The sequence below is a fragment of the Panthera onca genome, chromosome D3 (assembly GCF_046562875.1).
Source record: "Panthera onca isolate mPanOnc1 chromosome D3, mPanOnc1 haplotype 2, whole genome shotgun sequence".
Taxonomy (NCBI): Eukaryota; Metazoa; Chordata; class Mammalia; order Carnivora; family Felidae; genus Panthera; species Panthera onca.
In genome coordinates, this window is record NC_138350.1 from 77,165,778 (window position 1) to 77,176,759 (window position 10,982).

At 46.2% G+C, this 10,982-nt stretch overlaps 1 long non-coding RNA gene across 2 annotated transcripts; it reads right to left on the minus strand.

Moving 5' to 3' along the window:
* Positions 1-12: 12 nt before the first annotated feature.
* On the minus strand, positions 13-8,729 carry LOC144613799 (uncharacterized). 2 transcript variants are annotated; one of them, XR_013551217.2, is made up of 3 exons: positions 8,530-8,729; positions 4,161-4,241; positions 13-578 (listed from the first exon to the last, which is right to left on the minus strand). It is a non-coding gene; the product is annotated as an uncharacterized LOC144613799 (long non-coding RNA). The 2 variants fall into 2 exon arrangements; XR_013551216.2 differs by lacking the exon at positions 13-578 and adding an exon at positions 3,871-4,034 and having other exon boundaries at positions 8,530-8,727.
* Between the last annotated feature and the right edge of the window lie 2,253 nt (positions 8,730-10,982).

Below are 10,982 nucleotides of genomic sequence, written 5' to 3' on the forward strand. Positions count from 1 at the left end.
TTTTAACGTTTATTTATTTTTGAGACAGAGACAGAGCACGAACGGGGGAGGGTCAGAGAGAGGGGGAGACACAGAATCTGAAACAGGCTCCAGGCTCTGAGCAGTCAGCACAGAGCCCGACGCGGGGCTCGAACTCACATACCGCGAGATCGTGACCTGAGCCGAAGTCGGACGCTTAACCGACTGAGCCACCCAGGCGCCCCAACATGGTGCTTTTCTTAGCCCTAGACCTAGCTGGCGTTCTGTAGAATAAAGGCATTGCCACAAATGTCTGCTTCACGTAGGCGCATAAGACAAAGATCTCCTAATCATAGCACAGACTCAGGAAAGGTGCTCCTGGGAACCTCGGCATCTTCTTTCGGAGACTTTCCTGGATCTCCCATGATGAGAACTTCTGCTAAGTCAGGGCTCCAGTGGCTAGGGATATGCCAAGGCAGGGGCCTCTCCCTGCCAGGTTGAAGTGGTTTAGCTGTGTTGATCTTTTCAGAAGTCAGAATTTAGGAAAGAAGTGGGCAGGTTGGTCAGAGGTCCAGAGGTTCATGTGGGCTCCGTGGAGGGGGGACTCAGCATGTGCTCATCTACAAGATCAAGGGTCAACCAAGAAAGCAACCAGTGGGCGGCAAACTGGGGGGTCGTGCAGGCTGGGACTCCTTCAGGACACGGATGGGGAGAAGCAGAAGCAGGCTCCATAATAAGCAAAGCGGAGTGGGGAGCCATATAGAGACTAGTCCATGGGGAGAGACTCCTGCCAAGATTTCTTCCAGCGAGGCCCTTACAGCAACTTGGGCTGGTGAGCAAAAGCTACATTTACCAGGGTTCCTCCAGGCTCCCTGGGATGGCTGTCTGGAGGAGATCTTTCTCCAATCCTAATGGGGCACAAATATTCGGGGGCAGTCATGTAAGAAAGAAGAAGTTTTTGTTCAGATGAGGATCATGCCATTTGGTCCAAGAATGCTCTGAGTCTGACTTGGGAAAACAGTTTATTGAGACCTTAGAGAGAGACATACTGAGAGATCGTAAGGGGGCATGATTCTTTTTACATTTTTTAAAAATTTTATTTAGTTGAGAGAGAGAGAGAGAGACAGACCAAGTGTGAGCTGGGGAGAGACAGAGAGAGAGGGAGACACAGAATCTGAAGCAGGCTCCACCCTCTGAGCTGCCAGCACAGAGCCTGACGCAGGGCTCAAACTCGTGAACTGCGAGATCATGACCTGAGCCAAAGCTGGACGCTCAACCAACTGAGCCATCCAGGTACCCCAAGGGGACATGATTCTTAATGGGGGGGGGGGGGTTCCTGTGTCCCTGGAGGCACTTGGAATGACTTTAGGTGATACAGAGCAAGGCCAGTGGTTGTGACTAGAGAGGCTTGGGAGGCTAGGGAAGGGCAGGAGGGAGGCAGGAAGGGACATCAGACAGAGCGAGGCCAGGTAAGTGGGTACCATAATTCTTCTGGCCCCATAGTTTTGAAAAGCCTCTCCCCATTTCAGAACCTACCACATCCATCCCTCTGACCCAAGACTTGGGATCAACCAATTGCCAAGCCAAGGACTTTCTAGAAGAGAGTGATCAAAGATGAATGGGGAAAGAGTGGGGTCCCAGAGCCAGTGTGTGAAGCCTTCCCTCACTCACTTCACTGACCAGATCCATTCAGGGAGCCTGAGATCCAGTTTTCTGGGAAGATTATGGAGGAGATACGGCTATCGATTCTTGTTCAGCCCCCACTGAGGCAGTGGAGCTCTGTAATTAAGAATGGCTGTGATTCACAGAAAATGAAGAATGTTCTGGAATAAAAAGGTAGGGGAAGACCGTATTCTTCAAAAGTGTCAATGCCATAAAAGGGAAACAATTCTAGGTTAGAGGAAGCCAAAGAGACACGACAAGTAAATCCAATGCTTGACCATAAACTGGATCTGACCATAAACTTGGTGGGGTGGCAGGGAGAGGCGCTTGGGGAGGCACAGGGATGCTATAAGGGGGATTATTAGGGCAACTGACAAAATTGTAATATGACAGTAGATTAGATAAAAATACTGCTTCAAGGAAAATACCGAGGCTATGAAAGAGACTATTCCTACTCTTAAGAAATATAGGAGGGGTGGGGGGCGCCCTGGGTGGCTCAGTCAGTTAAGCATCTGACTTTGGCTCAGGTCATGATCTCGAGGTCTGTGAGTTCAAGCCCCGCGTTGGGCTCTGTGCTGACAGCTCAGGGCCTGGAGCTTGCTTTGGATTCTGTGTCTCCTACCCCCACCCTCCCCCCATCTCTGCCCCTCCCCAGCTCGTGCTCTGTCTTGCTCTGTTAAAGATAAATAAATGTTAAAAAAATAATAATAGAAAAAAGAAATATAGGGAGAGAGCACAAACAAGTAAGCCAGTGGGGTAAAATTTAACCATGGGTCAATTTTGTTCAAGTGTATTGTATTCGTTTATCATGAGTAGGAAGGTAAACATGTAATTTATTATTCAAACCAGGCCACACTGGAGAATGAAAGAGAACACAATTCAAAACTATGCCAGGACAACAAGTAAAAACCAGGATAGTCCTGGGCAAAGCAGAACCCAAGTGATAGGTGACATTTAAAGTACATTATTGAATAAATGATGTTTGGACAATCAGCAACTGACAAAGTAAACTGAGAACACTATTTCACAGACTCTAGGTTGATCATATACTTGAAAAGATAAATAAAAGTACTAAAAGAAAACCATGCAATAATTTTCTTTTGTAGTCCTGAGAGAAGGGAATGTCTTTATAACACAAAAACCCAAACGATAAGAAAATTTTACATGGCAAAAACCATCAAAAGCAAGGTAAAAAGACACCGGAAACAATATTTGCGATTCGTATCTTAGCTAAAGAGCCAATTACCCCAATATATAAAGAGCTTCTACAAATCAATTTTTAAAATGTCATTAGCTTCATAGAGAAATGGGCAAGATATAAGGGCACAATTCACCAAAAAAATAAAATCAGATGAAAAGTTACTCAATCTCAGGCATCATATGAGAAATGCAAAATAAAATTTTTGATTAACAGGAACAAAAAGTCTGATAACATGCTTTGCTCATGTGGAAGTGAGAACATAACATGAGAGCATGACTTGCACATTCTCCATTGTGATATAAATTGTCCAAACTTATAATAATTATTAAACTATTCCTTAATCTTATATTTTAAAGCTTGCTGTTAGGGGCACCTGGGTTAAGCATCTGACTCTTGATTTCAGATCAAGAGCAAAATTTGCTAGTTTCTTCCAGCTGAGCACACCTAATGACCAAAATTTTACTTTTCTTCCAAATTATTACCACCACTTGGTGACAGCATGCACTAATTTCATGTTCGTATCACCTTAAAAAAATTTTTTTTTTTAATGTGTATTTTTGAGGGAGAGAGAGACAGAGCGTGAGCAGAGGGAGGTACAGAGGGAGAGAGGGAGACACAGAATCTGAAGCAGGCTCCAGGCTCTGAGCTGTCAGCACAGCTTGAACCCACGGACTATGAGATCATGACCTGTGCTGAGGTCGGGCGTTTAACCGACTGAGCCACCCAGGCGCCCCTCGCTTTTGAGTGATAAATCAACCTCTTGAAAAATGAACTGGTAGCAGCTTAAGCTATCCCACACAACAAATTCTCTCATTTTTTCATATTTAGGCTTGTCCTCTATGCTCCATCCCCAACACGCATAGTGAAACGTAAATCTTCAGATATCCTTAACCCATCAATGGCCACATCATCAACAGAAATCTCACTGGATTCTCCAGACCTCACTAGAGCATCTATCCAGGAATCAGGGTGGAGTTTTGTTGTTCGTGGTTGATGTTTGTGTTGCCCCTCCTTTGATCTTTAAAAGAGCTTTTAAAAGCTCTTTGACAGCTTTTAGCTGTCATTAGTGATCCACTAGATGTCACTGTCACGTAAATTAACAGTCAGTGCTCTAAAATCCAAACTCCCATCTTTAAAAGACTGGACATTGAAGGTACACCCGGTTGGTTCCAAAGAGCAAAGTATTAATCAGCGTTTCACACACACGTGTACCCTGCGGGGGTAGGAAACAGAGAAAGGAAGGCTCTCAGGAATCTGGCAGGAAAGGAGGGCTCCAAACGATGAAAGAATGCTGTGGATTGGAATCTGAGATTATCGTTCAGTTTGTAATTAAACGTACCTGAATAAAATGAGGGAACATGACAAGCAATGATCTGGATGAAGAGCATACCAGGAAGTAGTACCAGCAAGTGCAAAGGGCCTGAGGCAGAGAGAGAGAGCCAAGGATCAGTATTGAGGAAGCAAGGCCTTGTAGGGCTTGGTAAATGTGTAAATTTCATCCTCAATGAGACAGAAGGCACTGGAAGAGTTTTTCCTTTCCGTCTGTCTTTCCTTTTGAGGTATAATCGACATAACATTATATTAGTTTCAACCATACAAATAATGATTTGATCTTTGTGTATATTGTGAAATAATAATAAGTCCAGTTAACATCACCCTGCATAGTTACACATTTTTTTCTCATGATGAGAAATTTCAAGATCCACTCCCCCAGCAACTTTCGTTTTTTTTATTTATTTGTTTTCAGAGGGGGTGGGGAGGGACAGAGAGAGAGAGAGAGAGAGAGAGAGAATCCCAAGCAGTCTCCACACCGTCAGTGCAGAGCCTGACGGAGGGCTCAAACCCACGAACCAGGAGATCGTGACCGGAGCCGAAATCGAGAATCAGATACTTAACCGACTGAGCCACCCCAGTGCCCTGCCCGCTATTTTCAAATATGCAATACGACACTATTAACTATAGTCACCATGCTGTGCACTACATGATTTCTAACTTTCCATGGAGAAGCCCTCAAAATCTATTTGATGTAATCACAAGGAAACACCAGATATACCCAAACTGAGAAACTTTCTACAAAATACGTAGGGTGGGGGCACCTGATTGGCTCCATTGGTAGAGTGGGCAACTCTTGATCTCGGGGTTAGGAGTTCAAGTTCCACATTGGGTGTAGAGTTTACTTAAAAATAAAACTAAAAAAACATATAAGTAGTCTGTCTTCTTAGAAATGTCAATGTCGTAAAAGGCATAGAGCAGTTGCGAAAGCGTTCGGAGTAAAGGAGAATAAATGACAACTGAACGCACACCGTGATCCGGGCTGCATCCTGGACTGAATGCGCGGAGGACGTTCCTGGGACAATGGACGGTATTGGAACATGGGTTAGAGATTAGCTAAAACTATGGTATTGATATTAAGTTCCTGCAGTTGATAACTGTGCTGTGGCCATGTAAGAGGGTATCTTGGTTTTAGAGGAAACCCCATGAAGCGGCAAAGGGTGTGGTTTGGGAGTCCTGAACCCAGTTAGAAAGTGGGCAGCCTGCAAAGGGCTCCCCTCACAAGTGAGTCTGTATGAAGTTGTGCAGGGATCTGACCACTGAACCATCCCCTGAAGGGAGCAAGGACCTCAGTAAGGGGACTGCACATCTACAACCTTGATCCTTCTAACCCTCATTTTTATGCAACAGGGTTATATGTTCTTTGTTTTACCCCATCTCCAAAGCAGTTTCTGTGGTGGATGTATGTATGTGTGTGTGTGTGTGTGTGTGTGTGTGTGTGTGCACAGCAGGTGTGGGCTGCACCTGCTGTTGGCGTTCCAAAGGAAACCACAGGCGGTGCAAGTAGGCACCGCCCCTGCAATTTAGAAGTTATGTGGGAAAGTGGAGCAAACCCAGGAAAAGGGGATATGCTAAAGCAGGTGCAAAAGGACTTCCTATTAAAAGAAGTCTAGAAGAATTGAGGTCATATTGTTCAGAACGGATGACACTTAATTCCTGTCTTCACAGACATAAAAGATGGCTTAGGGGGCGCTTGGGCGGCTCAGTCAGTTAAGCGACGGACTCTTGATTTCCGCTCAGGTCATGATCCCACGGTTTGTGAGTTCGAGCTCCGCACTGCGCTCCATGCTGACAGTGTGGAGCCTGCTTGGGATTCTCTGTCTCTCTCTCTGCCCCTCCCCTGCTTATGTACTCTCTCTCTCTCAAGAATAAATAAATTAAAATAACTTTTTTAAATAAAAAAGATAAAAGAAGGCTTGGCGAGGAGGGTTATTCCCCAGTTGCCCTCCACCTTCCCTGAGATAGAAACAAGAAAACGAGTTCAAATTTTAAAAGACTATTTCATTAAACATTTGGATCTATTGCTCTTGGGAAACCAAACTTGAGCTACCGTGGGTTCCCAGAGGACCTTCAAAAGAATACCCAACTGCCCACTTTGGAACACTCAGATATTATCTGCGCCCGAGGAGAGGCCAGCTGCCCTTTGCGGATGTGGTAAAAATGGCAGTGGAAGCTCATGACCACGTCCCAGAGCTTTTCCAAGGCCCCCCGCTGAGCTGGAGGCTCCTGGTAGCTGTTCTTACCTCTCTAGGATGACTACTGGCATTTCAAGGCCACAGTTAAATGTAAATGTCATCCTATGGGAACAACACGTGCTGTTATGATCGGCCACTAACACCTCATCTCCTTAAGTTGTCACAGTAGCCCCACTAACACCTCATCTCCTTAAGTTGTCACAGTAGCCGGTCAGGGGCCCTTTGTAAATAAGGAACAAACAAGTTTTGATGGTAGGGAAGGAATTGGAGGAACTTTAGAATTTAGGGAGAGGAAGAGTCCCAGCGGGGGCGGGCGTTGCCACTGTTAACGATCTGGGGGATTCACAGGAGGGACTGAGCATGGGGGGGGGGGTTCTTGCTGTGCTCCTCTCCCTCCTCCCCCATCCTCTTCTCTCTCCCCTCCCCAGGCTCTCCCCTCCTTCCTTCTGCAATTATTTCTGCACGTATCATGAGGCATCACACTGGACGTTAGAGGCATCGTCCTAGGTTCTGAACATGCCTTGTCTACATTTTAATGCCTTTTACTTTTCCAAGGGGAACACTGTTCTTCATGCCCCGTGCACAGAATTAACGTGATGATTTAATCTGTTTTGTTCCCTGGGACTCTCAAGACTGGAGAGAAGGGCACACGGCAGGAAAAGCCTCATCTCGGAGACTCGCACACCAGCTGCAGCACTGACTTCCAACATCCTGCAGAGTCCTGTCCCTTAGAAACCAGGTGCACGTAACTTGTGTAGACAGACACTTACCTACCCCGTAGCTGTTACGGCTGTATGCGAAAAATCCCTACTTTGTTTGCTTCACCCAGTCGTAGCTGCATTTTGTTTTGGTTTTTCTTTTTTGAGAGAGTGAGGGAGGGGCACAGAGAGAGGGAGAGAGAGAGAGATCCCAAGCAAGGTCCTCACTCAGTGCAGAGCCCGCTGTGGGGCTCGAACTCACCAACTATGAGATCAAGACCTGAGCGGAAGTCGAGAGTCAAATGCTTAACTGACCGAGCCACCCAGGCGCCCCTGTTGTTGCATTTTTTTTTTTTTTAAGTCTAAAGGGTCTATTGTTTGTTCTATCAATTTGATGATGGGATTTGAGATTCTTTCTACTGTTTTCTAAGTACTTGATGTGCCATTAATAGGTGAGGTCACACAGTGACTGTTCAGCCTCCCCTGTAGCTTTTTCCCTAAAGAAAAAACTTCCCTGTGGGTGCATTGCACTCAGAAAGCTCAGCTTTCAGCCATTTAATTTTGTACATTTTTTTTTTCCAAAGTAAAGCTTAATGCCATAGCATCATGCTTAAAATACTGAAACCACTTTAGTATTGGGAACCATATCCGAAATGATATTTAGCAAAATATAAAGGATTAGACCCCACATTTACCATTTGAAAGGTTTCCTCTCTAATTCCTTATTATTACAATGTGTTCATTCCACACATTTTACGGGGCGCCAGCTCAGTGCAGGCTTTGGGCCGGGCAATACAAGCACAAATACACTTCCTGCCAAGGTCTAGCTCTCCTCTCCGCCCCGGGGCACGTCTCTCCCGAGCTTAACCAAAACCAGACCCCTGAGACCACTGGGTCGTATACTAAAGGCTTGAATATAGGATTGGCTACTGGAAACCCACGCCCTAACTACTGCCCTGAAGAACGATGTCAGGGGGCAGGTAGACAGACCCCAGTCCTGCCACCAAACGGGCCGTATTCGTTCATCTGCCCCAACTCGCCCTAGGGTGAAAACATCCGTTTTCAGGGACACTGTGAGACCCGGGAGGGGAGGAACACATGTGCCGCCGGGATCCTCCGAACAAGGGCTGAAACCCCGAGCACAACAAATAGTTTCCGTTTCTCCACTGGCACGAGAGCAGGCATCTCCAAAAAGCAAGCGGTCCTCATCTGTTCCCACTTGTGGATCAAAAGGCAGCTGAACCCAAGGGAGGGGAGAAGCGTGAGATCATTCATAAATGCGTGCTTACTGCCCTCGGACTGGAAGTCTCTGAGGCTCTCGTGCAAGTACCTGGCACGGGGCTCCACGGGGAGCAGCAAATGCAAGGCTCGAGGGTCGGGCCCAACCACGCGGGCCGTGTGCCCTTCCTGAGTCCCCCACAAGGACGTCCCCGTCCCTCCCCGTCCCCCCCCACCTTGGCGGCTGCGGTCATTGTCCACTCACTGCTGTTTCCTCGGCTGCACTGGTTCGTCAGCCCCCTGCCCGACTGCAGGATGGAGAAGTTGGCCGCATCTCCACCGGCATTTTGTCGGATGCCTCCGACAGTGTAATCCCACTCCCCGCCCTGCGCTTCACCTGCCTCGGCGCCAAGCTGGGAGCCCGAACTTCCTCTTCCGCTGGCCCGTTTTCCCGACTCCTCCCCTCCACCCTGCTCCCAGCCTATCCTCCCACCCACCCGGCCTGGCCCCTCCCCGCTGCGGGCCAACCTTGCCGGTGTGGCCCATCGCCAAGTACCTCCGGGTCTCCCACGCTTGTCCCTACGCTTCCTTCCCCCACGCGATTACGTGTGCGTTGAGGACTGGGCCCATCGCCTCCCTTACCTTTGAGGTGGCCGTCGAATATCGTGGCCGGCACTCGAACACTGTTTGATGACCCAGTGAATACGTCTATCACCATGGTTGGTTCCCCAAATAGAGGAGGGGACTCACGGCACTGGTTTCACCCCAAACTGCTCCCCTTGACAAAATGCCAACACACGGTGGCAAGGCATGTGATTTGACATAGGTGTGTATTCGGTTTTTTTCTCTACCTCCCCTGAACAGGTAAGAATCATATAATATTGTTCTCAATATGGAATGTCTTCTCAAAAAATTTTGGAATGGGGGTGCCTGGGTGGCTCAGTGTGTTGAGCCTCCCACTCTTTTCTTTTTAATGTTTTTTAATTATATTTTGAGAGAGAGAGAGAGAGAGCATGCGCGCGTGAGTGGGGGAGGGGCAGAGAGATGTGGGGCTGGATCCCGACAGACTGCAGAGATCGTGACCTGAGCCAGTGTCGGAGGCTTAACCAACTGAGCCACCCAGCCACCCCGAGCCTCCCACCCTTGATTTCTGCTCAGGTCATAAACTCACAGGTTGGTGGGATCAAGTCCCAGGTGGGGCTCTGCTCTGAGAGCCCAGAGCCTGCTTGGGATTCTCTCTCTCTCTCTCTCTCTCTCTCTCTCAAAAATAAGCAAATAAACTTAAAAAAAGAGAGAGAGATACAAATCGATTTCTCCACAAATAGAGCACCATTCTAAATAGTATTCAGCAAATAACAATCTTCGTAACATTCAAATTCCAAAGCCAATGTTAATAGGCGTTCTACTCTTCGTTTTTTGTTTTTCTGGCTACAGAGTGTCATCTATACTGAATCTGGATATCACTTGCTTGTGTGCCACGGGATTCAGTGTCAATTGTATGTGTGTTAATCATATAAACCACGTAAGAATTTGCATTATTTTAATGCTTTATATGCATTTGCTCTGAGTATTAGTTTCCCTGAAATGGACCTTTTCTCTTTGTGCTAAAAAAGTTGTCTTGGATACAGAAATTCAAAATTAATAGTAGCAAACTATATTAGGTATGTCTATCGTGCGTAACAACACACGTGAGGACTGGACTAAGTTCTATATTAAAACATATTAATGAAATACATGATACACCTAATGTTTTATAAAAGCCTCCAACATACAGCCCTTTATCGTTTTGGCAATACTGAGTTCAGGTAAGGACTCCTTCACACTGGATGTGAGGAAAAAGGAGCCCTCATGCACTGTTGGTGGGAATTCAAACGGCAGCCACTGTGGAAACCAGGATGATGGTTCCCTCCAAAAGTTAAAAATAGAACTACCCTATGATCCAGGAATCACAGTACTGGGTATTTATCCTAACAATACAAAAACACTAACGCAGGGGTCCCTGGCTGGCTCAGTCAGTAAAGAACACGACTCTTGATCTCGGGGTTATAAGTTCAAGCCCCACATTGGGTGTAGAGCTTACTTAAAAATAAAATCTTCAAAAAAAAATTAATTCAAAATCATATACGCGTCCCTATGTTCATAGCAGCATTATTTACAGTAGCCAAATTATGGGAGCAGCCCAAGTGTCCATTGATTAAGGAACGGTATGATAAAGGAGATGTGGTGTATACACACACACACACACACACACACACCCTGGAATATTATTCGGCCACAAAAAAGAATGAAACCTTGCCATTTGCAACAACATGGATGGAGCTAGAGAGTATAATGCTAAGTGAACTAAGTCACTCAGAGAAAGACAAATACCATATGATTTCACTTACGTGCGGAATGTAAGAAACGAAACAAACAAAGGGGGGGAAGAGAGAGAAACAAACCAAGAAACAGACCATTAATACAGGGAACAAACTGATGGTCTCCAGAAAGGAGATGGGTGGGGGAGGGGCATGAAATAGGTGATGGGGATGAAGGAGTGCACTTGCCCTGATGAGCACTTGGTGTGGAATCACTGTATTGTACACCTGAAACTATTATAACACGTATGTTTACCATACTGGAGTTAAAAACAAAACAAAACAAACGTAAAAGCCTTAAGAACAAACAAATAAATAACCTCAAATACATTTTCCCATGCGTATGGGGCAATTTATTCTG